The 15444-nt window shown below is 42.7% G+C and overlaps 1 protein-coding gene across 7 annotated transcripts in view; it reads left to right on the forward strand.

The window, feature by feature from the left end:
- Window positions 1-15444, forward strand: part of PPP2R2B (protein phosphatase 2 regulatory subunit Bbeta) — a 445379-nt gene that overhangs the window by 368214 nt on the left and 61721 nt on the right. The window lies entirely within an intron of this gene.

Genomic DNA, 15444 nt, shown 5'->3' on the forward strand with positions numbered 1-15444 from the left:
CATTAATTTCATACACTCACACACATACCATTTCCCCACTGCTGTATTTCACTTTTAAGAGAAAGGGGTAAATCCTGGAGGAGGGGGGGAGAATTTAGGAAATCATACTCAAGTTAAAAAACTCAAGTAGTCTAGAAGACATTTGACTTGACATTCATTTATTTGAAAAAAAGACCTGGGAATTTTAATTGAGCACATGATATGGACTATGAGGGAGGTAAATCGGTTTTAAACTACCTAAGGGGAAAAAACACATGTCTTGTGTAGAAGAATACAGGTCCCTCTATGGTCAGAACTGGTGGATGTGTTCAGTAAAGCAAAGCTTCAGCAGAGGTGAAGCAGCCCTGACCATTAGTGGGGTATGAAGATTGGGGTCTTGGTATAATTTATTTAATGAGGCATGGGATGGGTTGAGAGCTGGCCTCAAATATCTCAAGTGCTTTTGTGTGGAGGAAGGGGCTGGACTGGCTCTTTGATGACCTAAGGAACTAATAGGTAGACAGTTCAAGAAAGCAGATCTGAGCTGGTAAGAATGAGGAAGTTGTGCTCGTTAGAGCCACTTCAGTTTTCCCAGGAAGAGTCTGGTGCAGACTGAAGAATCCTAAGAATCCTGCCCTGGCAGGACATTAGACATTGGGATTTTGCTTTTTCTTTTATGCTCCAAAATTAATGCATGGTTACAGCAACAAGCGGAATAATACTAAATTGTGGACCCACATCTCAGTGTAATTCATGTTACTAGTTTGGTATGTGTCTTTCCATACCTTTCTCTTTGCCTACACAAGCACATATTAACATTAGTGGATGGATAGGATTTTGTTTTGTTTTTACAAAATTGAGACCATACTATACACATTACTCTGCTCAGTAATATTAGCATCTCCTCAGGTCAGTTCTTCTTTGAAATAATGGCAGTTATTTTAAAGTATGGGTGTACTGTTGTTAAATCATCCCCCTATTGATAGACATTTGGGTTGTTTCTAGATTTTGCTATAATGCAATTATAACTAACAATGCTGCAATAAATGTTCATAAACATATATTATCACAAGATAATTTTTTGTTTTTGTAATTTCCATTAAAGTAGGATTTGTTTAATTAAAAGATGTGTACATTATTTTGTTTTAATAGCTACATCCAGGTCACCTTCTGAAATTTTGTTGCCATTCATAATCCAACCAGCAAGTGCCCATTTCCTCCTGCCATTTCCAGGATAGAGTATTATTAGTCATTGTAATCTTTGCCCATCCAAGTAGGGGTACTAGGGATAAGGGAGTGTAGTGTAGTTGTTAAGGGTAAGGATGCTCTTGCCAGAATACAGAAGTACCTGTCTCAGCTCTAGCACATACTTCCTGGGCAGCTTTAAGCAAGACACATAACTGCTTTATGTCTGTTATCCTCCTTTGTAAAGAGATATGATATGAATACCTACCTCATAAAGTTGTTATGTGTATTAATGAATTAATAGTGATAAAGACTTAGAACAGTGACTGGCATACAGTAAAATTTTTATAAGTAAAAATTAAAGATTAATAAGATTAATCTTCTATAAGATTAAAGATTCAAAACTTTAACTTGCATCTCCTTGACAACTAATAAGGTTGGGCATATTTCTATATATTTCCTTGTCGTTTGGGTTTCCCTTTCTCTCAATTTTCTACTCCTATCCTTTGCCCATATTTTTACTGAGTTGTCTTTTTATCAATTTTTAGGAACTCTTTATTTCGAATAGTAACCTTTTGCTGTCATTTTTGTCTTCCATAAATGATTTCCTTCGTACTTGTTTATTTAAAACATCAGAGTGTGTTCTTAAAGTTAACATAAAAACCTCAGTCAGTACAGAACTATAAAAATAGCCTGGGTGAGTCAGTCATTAAGCTCTGCCTTCAGCTCAGGTCATGATCCCAAGGTCCTGGGATAGGGTTCCGCAACCGGATCCCTGCTCAGCGAGGAGTCTGCTTCTCCCTCTACCCTTCCCCCTGCTCGCGATGTCTGTCTCTCTCTCTAACTCTCTCGCAAACAAATAAATAAAATCTTAATAATAATAATAATTTAAACTCGTATAATCTCATACCACAAAAGATAACCATTGTTATAAGTTTCTCGTATGGAAACCCTTCCATCTATGCCCTCAGATTCATTGGCTCTCAGCCATGGCTCTCTACATACTGGCAGTTAGGGGGCTTTTGAAATACCAGTACTTGGGTTCCACCTCACAGGTATTCTGATTTAACTGATCAGTGTGGTCAGGCCCAGGCATCAGTTTTTAATAAGAAGCCTCATTTGCTTCTGATATGCAACCAGGAATGGAAACCAGAGGATGCAGTTCTGAAAGGTGATTCATAAGTCAACTGTGTACTTAAATCATGGTGTCATTAGTAATCACTACCGCCATCTGTTGGCGGGAGGCAGAACTGACACCGTTTAGCTATTTGTGTAGCTTTGTGCGTATCTCTGAAAGGCCATGTTTCAAAGTTCTTTGTACACCACCACGTCTTTTCAGTGTCATGACTTCTCAGATGTAACTTTCCAACTCTACGATTCTTTAGGTAAATATCAGTTTTGTATTTATCCTCTTGGTTCTGTATATTCTGCAGATGTAGAATGACAGAATGTAGTATGATGCTCCTGAGGTGTTGTCAGTCTTGGCCATCAAAGACTCAGTGATATTCATGCTAATCACTGATAGGAGAAAGTGTGTGGATAGATTTTTAGAAATACTCTTATCAAGAGCAGTTGAAAAACAAAACAAACACAGTTTTGTGATTAATCTAACCAAACTAATCAGAAATTACACCACTGCCTCTTCCCATCCCATCTCCTTCCCTACCTATAAGTGTTAATTGAAATTTTCCCCTACTGGGATATTTTAAGATGTCTCCTTTTTTCCTGCAGAATTACACAATGTGAAACATCAAGGGAAATAACAGGAAAGGCAGTGAACAGGGAAACATGCTTTGAGAAATAGCGATGTTGGCAGAAAATGGAAGTGTCTGGGAGAAAAAAAATAAGATAAAACTGGCAGAATTACAGGCTGCTGCATGGACTGGTAATTAGATAGTGAGTTTATCTTCTGACGGAAAGATATTTTTCCTGTCTTTTCCATAGAGAGGCCAAAAGAAGTCAAAGACACTAAGAGCATGAAATTGTTCGTCTGCCATAAAAAACTATCTTTGATGCATTGGGTTTAAAAAATATATATTAATTCCTCAGGCAGTTTTTATGGGTTGTGGGTCGTTCTTATAGCTGGCAATAGAAGATAAGTCTTTCGTGTACATAAAAGTATATATGTATGTATATATATATATATATAATATATATTTGTATATACATATGTATATGAGTATTTATGTATACATGAGTGTGTGTGTGTATATATACTTTTTAATTTCAAACATCTCTGTAAACAGAAACTCTTTGCTACCTATTGTGCAAGGTAATACTGGGTTTCTTTTCTGTATCCTAGGTTTAGACATTGTGTCTGATGGGTTTCCTTAGGAGCTGGGTTTCTTAGCCTCAGAACTGTTAGTGTGGGGGACAGATAATGATTTGTTGCTGGGGGCTATCCTGTACATCATAGAACATTTAGCATCATCCTTGGCCTCCACCTACTAGATGCCAGTAGCATACACCCAGCTATGACAACCAAAAGTATCTCCAGACTTGCCAAACGGTAAAATTAGCCACTGATTTAGAGGATGCTCTGGCCCTGCTTTTGGGAGGTGAGTTTTTACTACCCTGAAAACAATTTACCGAATTCCCCAATCTAAATTAGAGCCCTTATTTTTTTTTAATAAAGCACTATCTTTTTCCCTCTCTCGAAACACAATACATCTCCTTACAATGCGTCAGTGACAGTTGAGGACAGGATTATCTACCTTGAGACCTTACTGTCTTTCTTGTCTATTCGACTTTAAGTGCCACAAATAAGCTGTTTTTGTTCACTCTCTACATGTACCACGTAGAGCAGTGATTGGCCCTTCATAAATATTTGTCAAATGAAAGAATATAATTCTCAGATATTTAAGAACCTGAAGCACAAAGCCTGACTTGGTCCAAAGGGGTTTTTCCTCTAAGGCTTATTTCAATCTACATGACAAAGCCAGTAAAAGAAATCAGGGACATATTGAGGCTGTTGAAGGGTGTGATCAGGGAAATCTAAAAATTATATTATTTGGATAGGATTCCCTGGGGGTTTTGGCGGACTGCTCTTGAGTGGCAGTTTCATTCTGGAAACAACTCTGATATGTCGCTGTAAGCCAGAGCCAACCTATCGCTCTTGCTTTTTGAACTCCGTCCACCACTGGTCCATGGAGGAAACAAGTTTTTTGACCAGGGTGAGGCTTAATGCTTCATTAATTCTCTGAAAGAGCATGCCCCAGGACCAGGAAAGATGTGCCTGTGGAAAATAAACGTCAGTGCAGACAGCACAAGAGACCTTCACATGCTGCTTTTCATGTTTTTAAAAAATGGAATTAAGATGCATACTTTTTAAAATGAAAAATGACTGGCATTCTTCCCACTGAAAATGGGAAGTAATTTAATTTGTTAGTGGTTTATTTTATTTGACAGTCTTTGTACATACTCGATTTGCTTTGTTACACTGAATTACCCTTTAATAATGGGTACACATAATGCCAGACTCTGCCCCCCAGGTTGGTTTGATAATTGGATGAACGACCATATTGTTCCAGGGTTTTCATGACAATGTGGACAGAAGCTATTTGGAAAACTCCTAACCAGAAGAGCCTTTAGCTATTTTATTTTTTTTCCCCCGATGAAGTTAATTGCTACCCAGTGAACAGTCATCCCACTAGCCACTTTTCCTGAGCAATGCTGAGTTCTGTAATCATGACTGAATTCCCTGGGTGGATAGAAGGGATGCCTAAGCCCCATAGCCAATAGAAAAAGTCCTAAAGTCTTCCCTCAGCAGTCTCTCAGAATGGACCATATTTCTACAATAGGAAGTTAATGGTAAGAATTCTAATAATACCAATCATAGAGGCTGAAGTGAGACTGCCAAGTTCAAGGGCACCTTCACAGCTTAAGCGAGCATTATGACCTCCTTTGCTTCAGCATCCACATCTGGATAGTGGGAACAATACCAGCACCTACCTCTTAAGGTCATAGTGAAGGTTCAGTAACAGGGTATGCATAGAGTACTCAGCACAATCCTGACCAAAGTAGATTCTCCATCAATGTTTCTTCCTTATTAGATGGTATGCATCGGGCCCTGTGCTAAGTTTTCTAAAAACTACTGAGACAGTTGCTATCTCTAACATTATGTAAGGGACCATTACCATGGCAAAAGGTGAAGTAATGCCCCAAGGCCATGTGACTGGTAAATGGCTCACCCAGGATTCAAGCCCAGTTCTACTTGCAAAATTTTCTTACACCATACAACTTTAGATTTGGTGTTCATGTACCCCCTAGAAGAAGTTTGAAAACTTGTGTACCTTTCTGAGCATTTATAAGTAGATGACTAAGCATTTTCCATCATAATGGTAAATAATTATAGAAGATGAGTTCAGGAGTATTTTGAACATAGGCAGTTTAAAATAAAACCATTATATCACCTTTTTAATGCATCCACTGGAATTTAAATACCATCTTAACTGGATACCCACCAATATCCATTAAAAGAATATGTGAACAAGTTCTTTAAAAGTCAGAACTTTATGTTGCTTTTCTTCTTGAAACATGTATTTTCACTTCCCCCAAATAAATGTTAAAAGCCTTTTTTGATCATTTCTGCAACAAAAATAGGTTCCCCTCCCCCCATGAATGTATGACTGTAAGGGTTTAAAATTCTCTTGTGGATGTAATTGCTTCTAAAATTATTAATAGAAAAAAAATAAAATTATTAATAGAATACAGCTGACCTGAACAACATAAACATATAATTCTGACAAATAATAATTAAACATAAAAAGTAAAACTATTATAAATTCATACTATATTGAGCTGGGGCTGGTGACATTTGTGGGGCATTGATTAAAGGCATCATCCAGTTATCTCTCCCAGAAGTGTTTATATCTTGGATAGTACACCACAGTAAGATTGAAGATGGGTGAATGTATGTCTTCTGTGTTTTTCTTTTGCAAAGAGAAGGAGACTTAGGCTGTGGGCATCTCCTGAGGTGATTTGGTTTCAGAAAGGAAAATATATGGAAAATATATGGAAGTTCGATATGGGGAAATGGTTGCCTTTTTTTTTTTTTTTTGGAGTGGGGAGGGGCATGGGGCGAGGGTGAGAGAGAATCTCAAGCAGGCTCCACACCCATCGTGGAGCTTGTACTCACAACCCTCAGATCATGACCTGAACTGAAATCAAGAGTCAGACACTTAACTGACTGAGCCACCCAGGCACCCCAAAAGGTTGCCTTTAAATCTGTTCCATAGAGGGGCGCCTGGGTGGCTCAGTTGGTTAAGCGACTGCCTTCGGCTCAGGTCATGATCCTGGAGTCCCTGGATCGAGTCCCGCATCGGGCTCCCTGCTCGGCAGGGAGTCTGCTTCTCCCTCTGACCCTCCCCCCCTCTCATGTGCTCTCTCTCATTCTCTCTCTCTCAAATAAATAAATAAAATCTTTAAAAAAAAAAAAAAAAAAAAATCTGTTCCATAGAGTTGTTGGAAAGCCATCACATAGGCCGTTGTGTTTTATCTGCCTCCAGTAAGATTCCTAAAGACACTGTGTGTGGTAACTGCCTAGCATGTCATAAATGCTCAATATGTGTTTATTGAAGGTTTTATCTGTGGCCATTATGTGGTCATAACATTGCTCTATGTCCTTCCTAAGTGAGGACATGGAGACCACCTGACCCATGACTGTAATATATCCTCTTAGTCCCAATATGAAGTATTGGTATCTCAATATCTCAACTATTAGGAGAGTGGTGGGGAGCATCTGTTGAACAATGAGAAGGAGATATGGAGCAAACATGGATTTAAGCTGATAGCAATTTTCTCAAAAGGCCTCATAATGTTGATTATGTTATTTGTACTTAACAACCAAGGGTATTCAAATGTGTGTCTGCTGAACTCAAACATATTTGACCCAGGGTTACCGATCAGCTAAAATCCATTCACATCCTTCTACGCCTGAACCTCTCTCTCTCTTCCTTCCCCATGACTCCATCTTCTTTCTGTTCTTTAGCTTCTATCGGGCCATCTCTGCTTTCTGAGCCTTGCCTTGAGTCTATCAGCTTGCTGGGGCACCGGAGGTTGCCATGGTAAACACAGCTGTTGTTTTTTCTCTGTGAAGAGTCGGTGCATGAAGGCACTTGAGTCCTCACCTCTAGCCTCTTCCTGCTGTGCATTTTCACAGATGTTGCTTCAAGTGGGGGCTGCAAGGGCTTCAAGATTCTGCACAGCTTTCCTTGTGTGTCTCTGAAGGGGGGCTTTGTGACCCGCCGACGCCTGCTTAGGTGCTGTGGAAGATTGTGAAGAATCGCCCGCATGGTCGCCAAATAAGCCCAATGACAGCAACATTCATTTTGTTAGTAAATGGATTCTGGGGACTGAAAGATGATCTTGTATGTTCCAAGAGGAGAGGCAGGAAAGATAATGAGAAAGTAGCCGAGGCAGGAAAACTGAAGGCGGGTGGGGAGAGACAGAAGGAGTGGTGGGAGAGGGAGAGCGAGCCAGGAGTTTCTAAACGGGAAGGCGAGTGTGTGTTGGACAGCTACCTGAACCTTCCTTACCCTCCTGGTCACGTCTGTGATCCAGCACTGACTACTGGTCTTGCATCTGCTGCTACTGTTCGCTTACAAACTCTTCTCCAGCCACAAAGATTCCTTGCTGTTCCTCCTAAACTGTAACCTCAAGTTCCAATGTCACGCTCCACCCTCACGTGCTCCAACTTTTGCACTCTTCTGTCTGCCACGAATGCTCTTCCCCAGACAGCCGTCAGGCTCCCTCCCTCACTGCATTCAGGTCTCCACTCAAAAGTCATTCCCTGAGAGAGGCCTTCCTAAACACCACACCTCAGTTGCACCCCATCCACGTCTATCTCCTTCCCCAATTCAGGCTTTCTTCATGTCTGATACAGAGTGCGGACTTAAGCATTTGTTGAGCCAATAGTGAAGTCATGGCCACCCCCCCGCCAGAAACATGTGGAGTCACACACTTGCACACATGTTCTTTGTTCTCTCCTGTCTGAGCTTTTGCATGTGCTGGTCCCTCTGACTAGAGCATAGCCCCCTCTCCTCTCCACCCCCGACTCTGCCTGATGGAGTCCTGCAAACCCTTTGCACCCTGCCTGGTTTCATAACCCTCTGCTTTCAAGGTCTCCCTTGACCTCCCCAGGTGGACACAGAGCCCATTTGGCCAACACAGCCTGGGCTGTGCCTAGCAACCTCCATCACAGCACAGATCCCCTGCATTGAAATGTCTCTTTACTTGTCTCTGTCCCACACACCCCAGTATGCTCTTCCAGGGCCCAGAATAGAGCTCAACCGAGGGCTTAGACTCCAGAGTCAAGAGTGCCAGGCATGCGTACAAGCTGTGTGACTTTACACAAATTACTTAAACTTTCTGGCCTCAGTTGCCTCATCTGTGCGACAGAGATCATAATATCTACCAAGCTAAATCATAGAATACTGATGAGAATTCACTGATGAATTGCTGAAATGTTTAAAACCTGCTAAGCAGTCAGCTGGGTAAGAGGATAGTGAGCGGAGGGTGCACTATTTGAGGTGGGGTGGGCATGGAAGGCCTCTCTCAGGGGGTGATAATTGAACAAAGACCTCAGTGATGAGAAGGAGGCAGCCATGTGGTTCTCTGGGCTCTTTGCATCCCACTGATATTACAGATGAGAGCTATCTCTGTAAGCTTTTGGCAGGTTAGACTCTGAGACTGTTCTCTTGGGATGTGAGACCTTACCTGGCCGATTTTCTTTCTTTTTTTTTTTTTTTTTAAATTTTTTTATTGTTATGTTAATCCCCATACATTACATCATTAGTTTTAGATATAGTGTTCCATGATTCATTGTTTGTGCATAACACCCAGTGCTCCATGCAGAACGTGCCCTCCTCAATACCCATCACCAGGCTAACCCATCCTCCCAACCCCCTCCCCTCTAGAACCCTCAGTTTGTTTCTCAGAGTCCATCGTCTCTCATGGTTCTTCTCCCCCTCCGATTTCCCCCCCTTCATTCTTCCCATCCTGCTACATTCTTCTTCTTCTTTTTTTCTTTCTTAACATATATTGCATTATTTGTTTCAGAGGTACAGATCTGAGATTCAACAGTCCTGCACAATTCACAGCGCTTACCAGAACACATACCCTCCCCAGTGTCCATCACCCAGTCACCCCATCCCTCCCACCCCACCCCCCACTCCAGCAACCCTCAGTTTGTTTCCTGAGATTAAGAATTCCTCATATCAGTGAGGTCATATGATACATGTCTTTCTCTGTTTGACTTATTTCGCTCAGCATAATACCCTCCAGTTCCATCCACGTCGTTGCAAATGGCAAGATCTCATTCCTTTTGATGGCTGCATAATATTCCATTGTATATATATACCACCTCTTCTTTATCCATTCATCTGTTGATGGACATCTTGGCTCTTTCCACAGTTTGGCTATTGTGGACATTGCTGCTATAAACATCGGGGTGCATGTAGCCTTTCGGGTCCCTACTTTTGTATCTTTGGGGTAAATACCCAGTAGTGCAATTGCTGGATCATATGGTAGCTTTATTTTCAACTTTTTGAGGAACCTCCATACTGTTTTCCAGAGTGGCTGCACCAGCTTGCATTCCCACCAACAGTGTAGGAGGGTTCCCCTTTCTCCGCATCCCCGCCAACATCTGTCATTTCCTGACTTGTTAATTTTAGCCATTCTGACTGGTGTGAGGTGGTATCTCATTGAGGTTTTGATTTGGATTTCCCTGATGCCGAGCGATATTGAACACTTTTTCATGTGTCTGTTGGCCATTTGGATGTCTTCTTTGGAAAAATGTCTGTTCATGTCTTCTGCCCATTTCTTGATTGGATTCTTTGTTCTTTTGGTGTTGAGTTTGATGAGTTCTTTATAGATTTTGGATACTAGCCCTTTATCTGATATGTCATTTGCAAATATCTTCTCCCATTCTGTCAGTTGTCTTTTGGTTTTGTTGACTGTTTCCTTTGCTTTGCAAAAGCTTTTTATCTTGATGAAGTCCCAATAGTTCATTTTTGCCCTTGCTTCCCTTGCCTTTGGCGATGTTTCTAGGAAGAAGTTGCTGCGGCTGAGGTCGAAGAGGTTGCTGCCTGTGTTCTTCTTTAGGATTTTGATGGACTCCTGTCTCACATTGAGGTCTTTCAACCATTTGGAGTCTATTTTTGTGTGTGGTGTAAGGAAATGGTCCAGTTTCATTCTTCTGCATGTGGCTGTCCAATTTTCCCAACACCATTTGTTGAAGAGACTGTCTTTTTTCCATTGGACATTCTTTCCTGCTTTGTCAAAGATTAGTTGACCATAGAGTTGAGGGTCCATTTCTGGGCTCTCTATTCTGTTCCATTGATCTATGTGTCTGTTTTTGTGCCAGTACCATACTGTCTTGATGATGACAGCTTTGTAGTAGAGCTGGAAGTCCGGAATTGTGATGCCGCCAGCTTTGCTTTTCTTTTTCAACATTCCTCTGGCTATGCGGGGTCTTTTCTGGTTCCATACAAATTTGAGGATTATTTGTTCCATTTCTTTGAAGAAAGTGGATGGTATTTTGATGGGGATTGCATTGAATGTGTAGATTGCTCTAGGTAGGATTGACATCTTCACAATATTTGTTCTTCCAATCCATGAGCATGGAACGTTTTTCCATTTCTTTGTGTCTTCCTCAATTTCTTTCATGAGTATTTTATAGTTTTCTGAGTACAGATCCTTTGCCTCTTTGGTTAGATTTATTCCTAGGTATCTTATGGTTTTGGGTGCAATTGTAAATGGGATCGACTCCTTAATTTCTCTTTCTTCTGACTTGTTGTTGGTGTATAGGAATGCCACTGACTTCTGTGCATTGATTTTATATCCTGCCACTTGACTGAATTCCTGTATGAGTTCTAGCAGTTTTGGGGTGGAGTCTTTGGGATTTTCCACATAAAGTATCATATCATCTGCAAAGAGTGAGAGTTTGACTTCTTCTTTGCCAATTTAAGGCCGATTTTCTAACACGATGCTGGTTGTCTTGCCAACTGGGCTAGTGTGTTTCTCCCTTGAAACCAGGCTCAAGGGGATGAGGGGAAACTGAATCCAGGTGCAGAGAATAGGAAGCATCTGAGGGAGGGACGTGAGGGAAATCCAGCAGCGCACTGCAGACCCACCTGCGCCCTCTGAGGGCCGAGGATGCTCTTATTGCAAGCACAATGCAGCACAGGCCTGGTCTCAGAGTTGATTTTAGCCTCATCCACCTCTGCCAACATGGCTCGGAAAAGAGGCTTTGAACTACAAGCTAAAAGGTCCTGGCTTGAACCTGAGTTTTGTCCAGTTTTCCTTCTGACATTTGGCAGGAAGGGGGTTCTGGTCCTGTGGAGAATGGTTCAGGCACATGGTTTGGGGGCAGAGGAAGCTGTGGGATGGAAGATAGAAACCCAGACTGTGCTGGCAGCCCCTACCTGGGTGATTGGACAAGGCATTTCACCCCTGCAGGTCTTGATTCCCTCATCTGCACATTGTAGGTACTGCTTGGGCCAGTTGTTTTCAAACTTTCCTTATTCACAGAAAAAAATTTATTTAAGCAAGATATGATTGAGAATCCCAACGTACTGCCAAGAGTGATGAAGGAGGTAAAACCTAGCCAGTCACAGCCTCTCATTAAATTCCCATCCTCATCACATCCACGCACACACGTATGCACACGTATGCAGACGTGTGCACACGCGCACACACACACACACACACGCAGGATGGTCCTTGAAAAAGGTTCTAAGAGCCTTTCCAAGATTCATTTTTCCATGAGTCAATGTCACATCTCCATAGCACAGAGTTCTTCCAAAGTATTAGGCTGAACTATATGCAATTATGGAGATTTGATGATTTTTGACCTGCAAAAATGGCAATTTCATATTTCCCTCTAATAGTTTCATCTGCAGTAGTGTGCTCACTCAGGAACCAAATTGCCTCAGTTCGGCCCCTCGGCTTACTCTCCGTGTGACCGTGGACAGGATACTTCACCTCCCTGAACCTCCCCTAAGAAATGGGCAAACAGAAGAATCTTCCCCAGGCCTTTGCCCTGAGAAGGCCAAGGGCTGAATGAAGCAGAGCCCTGGACTCAGGGCAGGGGGACTCTAACATGGTGATTGGCACAGGGCATGGAAGCCCTCCATGAACGCCATACAGAGAAAGCCCTCATGAGTGCCGGTGGGCCCAACTCAGAGCATGGTGTCCTACCCTTCTCCCTGCCTGGCCCAGAAGGCGGTAGGTAGCCAGAGCAGTTGCCAAACACGGTCCCAGCTGGGCTTCCTGATCCGTCATGCTGTCCAGCTTGAACCAGACCTCTTCCTTCCTATGAGGGGCATCATTAGGCAGTGAACAGGCCTTGACCTGGGCATGGGAATGGTGCTGGACTGGCATGAATAACATTCATCCCTCTGCCTTATCTGGGGAAAGCATTAGAGGCTCCCTCCACAGACACCTCCACGGAGCCTTCCCCATTAAGTGGTACATCATGGAATATGTCAGCCTGAATTAGCAGGCAGGCCCGTCACGTTAAGCTGACGCTCTGGGCTGGCAGTTCCCACTTTGTAATGCCTCTTGATCCTGGCTGTCATGCTCCCTCCCTGTCACCACAGCCACAGGAAGCCTCTGCAGACAGTGCGCAGTAATGAAGGAGGCTCAGGGAGGAGTGTAGAAGGAGCCACAGGAAGTCCTTGCAGATTGCATTTCTTCTGTGGCCCTGGGGAGCCCACTTTGAGCTCTGCTACCTCTGGGGGGGTGGGGACAGAGGAAGCACAGGTAGCCCTCAAAAGCACCAGGTGGGGAGTTCCTTTATGACAGACTACAAAAGCATGGCATGTGTTTTTAAAAGCACACAGAGGAGTCCCCCCCGCCCCCAGCCATTCAAATACCAGGACACCTACAACACCTAATTGAGGTTTCTAGAGGCAGCTTAACTACCATTAGTTATTATTATCAGTAATACTGTCAGTTCCCTAAATACTAGTGCAGTTTATTCATGTCACAAACGGAGCATTTATCACTTCCTGCCATGTATGATATAGGAGCGTGGTGGGAGACAGTGGAAGGAGCACCAGCTTTGCAGTCAGGTAGGCTCTCGTATTAAATTCTGACGATGCCTCAGAGCCCCCACAGCCTCCTGAGCTGGGCAACCCTGGGCCAGTGACTGAGCCTCTCTGAACCTGAGCTTTCTCTTTGTAATAATACTCACATTAGTGCCTATTTCACGGAGCTGTTGAAAGAATTCCCAGAGACGATGTATGAAGAATGATTGACACAGAGGAGTAAATGCCCAATAAATATTTGTGGGGAGAATTCCCAAGAGCAGAGACATTTTTTTTTTTATCCATTACAAAGTCTTGACTCAGATGCACCCTTCATTGGTGTTCGATAGTGTATCAACCTTCCTTTCCAAACTTTTACTTCATCTGTCCTCTAACCTGTACTCCACTGTACATCAGGAATGATCTCATCAAACTTTGGTCATACCACAGTCATTGAAAAATCTTTTTATTTCTGCCCATTTCTCTAAGGATAATGGCAAAAATCTTTGGTTGGTGGGGCTTGCGTGTGACCTATCCTGTTACTTCATCTCTTACCGTGGTTCCCATCCCTCCTTCTGTCTCACCCACATTGACCTATCAGCCCTTCATTCTTGCCCTACCCCCACCATAGGACCTTTGCATGTGCTGTTTTCTCTAACTGGAACATTCTTCCCTCCCCCTCCTGAACCAGTAAACATCTTTTCATCCTTCATAGTCATCCATCCCATACTTCTCAGCAACAGCTCTCCGGGACTCCCTGACCATATTAAATCCCCCCTTTCACGATATCCTCTCCTTTGGGGCACTTACTGCATTTTATTATGACATGATTTCGTATCTACCTCCTCCATCTAGAGCAGCTGGATGAAGGCAGGAAATGTCTGGTTTTGCTCACCAATTGGATCCCCCCCCACCCCGGACCTTGCAGTCAAATGCTCTACCACTGCCCCAGGACCTTGTATATAGCCCAATAAATGTTTCTGAAAGGACGAGAAGGAGGGTGAACCAGAGGACATACTATCTCCATAGATCCCAACTACCCTTCCTGATAACTAGGGCACAGTGGGTATTACTGGTTTTTCAGATAGTATCCCAAGAGCCCAGAGGGGAAAGTTAATCACCCATGGTCACAGAGCCTTTATGTATGTCATGAATCTGTGATGAGAACCCAGATCTTGCAGTTCTTGCCATCCCTGAGCTTATGCTTTAAAACCGTTATCCATAATTGGGGTAGAGGGCTCACAAAGACTTTCCCTCCCCTCCCTTTCCTGGTGTTCAGAGGATCCCTGGTTCTTCCTACATTCACATCACCTATCTGGCACCACAGCAATACAGTACTCTGATTCTTCTGAATTATTTAATTTAAAAACTCTCAAAAGTTTGAGGGAGCTAAGCTCCTTCAAGACTAAACTAGGAGAGGGGCGCCTGGGTAGCTGAGTCGTTAAGCGTCTGCCTTCGGCTCAGGTCATGATCCCAGGGTCCTGGGATCGAGCCCCGCATCGGGCTCCCTGCTCAGCGGGAAGCCTGCTTCTCCCTCTCCTACTCCCCCTGCTTGTGTTCCCTCTCTCACTGTGTCTCTCTCTGTCAAATAAATAAATAAAATCTTTAAAAAAAAAAAAAAAAGACTAAACTGGGAAAATTCTGTTTTATAAAAGGTTATACTGTTGAGATGAGCATACTTCACAAAATGTAACCTTTGTTTCTGCCCTCTTCCCATCACCCCCTGGGTTAAAACAAATCCAGAAGTTGAAGTCTTAATCGACCACCTGGAAGCAAATCAGTCAGCAAGTCAGCTCAGTTGCAAGAGATGACTTCCTTGAAAGGGAAATAGCTTTTGGTCCTTTTATTTTCTTGTTTCTGGTAAAGGACCACATCTGTGTTTTGGGTTTGTTTTGTTTTTAATCTGTACCCTGTCAGGCATTGGTGTTCTCTCTCACTTTCTCAGGAGCCAGTTCACCCAGGTGTAGTCAGAAGTGCCCTTGAATTCAAAGAGGGAGTCAAAAGAGTGGTGGGTCTTTGTTCATATTTGCCAGGAAGAGCTTCATGTGTGGAAATCGATTTTAACTGCCTGATTCTTTGACCCGTGGGGAAGAAAACATTTGCTCAAATATTCTTATTCACTCATTCAACAAATAATCACTGATATATCACACTTTATGTATCAGTAAGATAACCATATACTTTATTGTCCAAACTAGGACAGTTTTGATGTGAAAGTGGATATTATGTTGTTGGTACACGAAGACAACAG

Source organism: Phoca vitulina, unplaced genomic scaffold, assembly GCF_004348235.1.
Source record: "Phoca vitulina isolate PV1807 unplaced genomic scaffold, GSC_HSeal_1.0 scaffold6, whole genome shotgun sequence".
Lineage (NCBI taxonomy): Eukaryota > Metazoa > Chordata > Mammalia > Carnivora > Phocidae > Phoca > Phoca vitulina.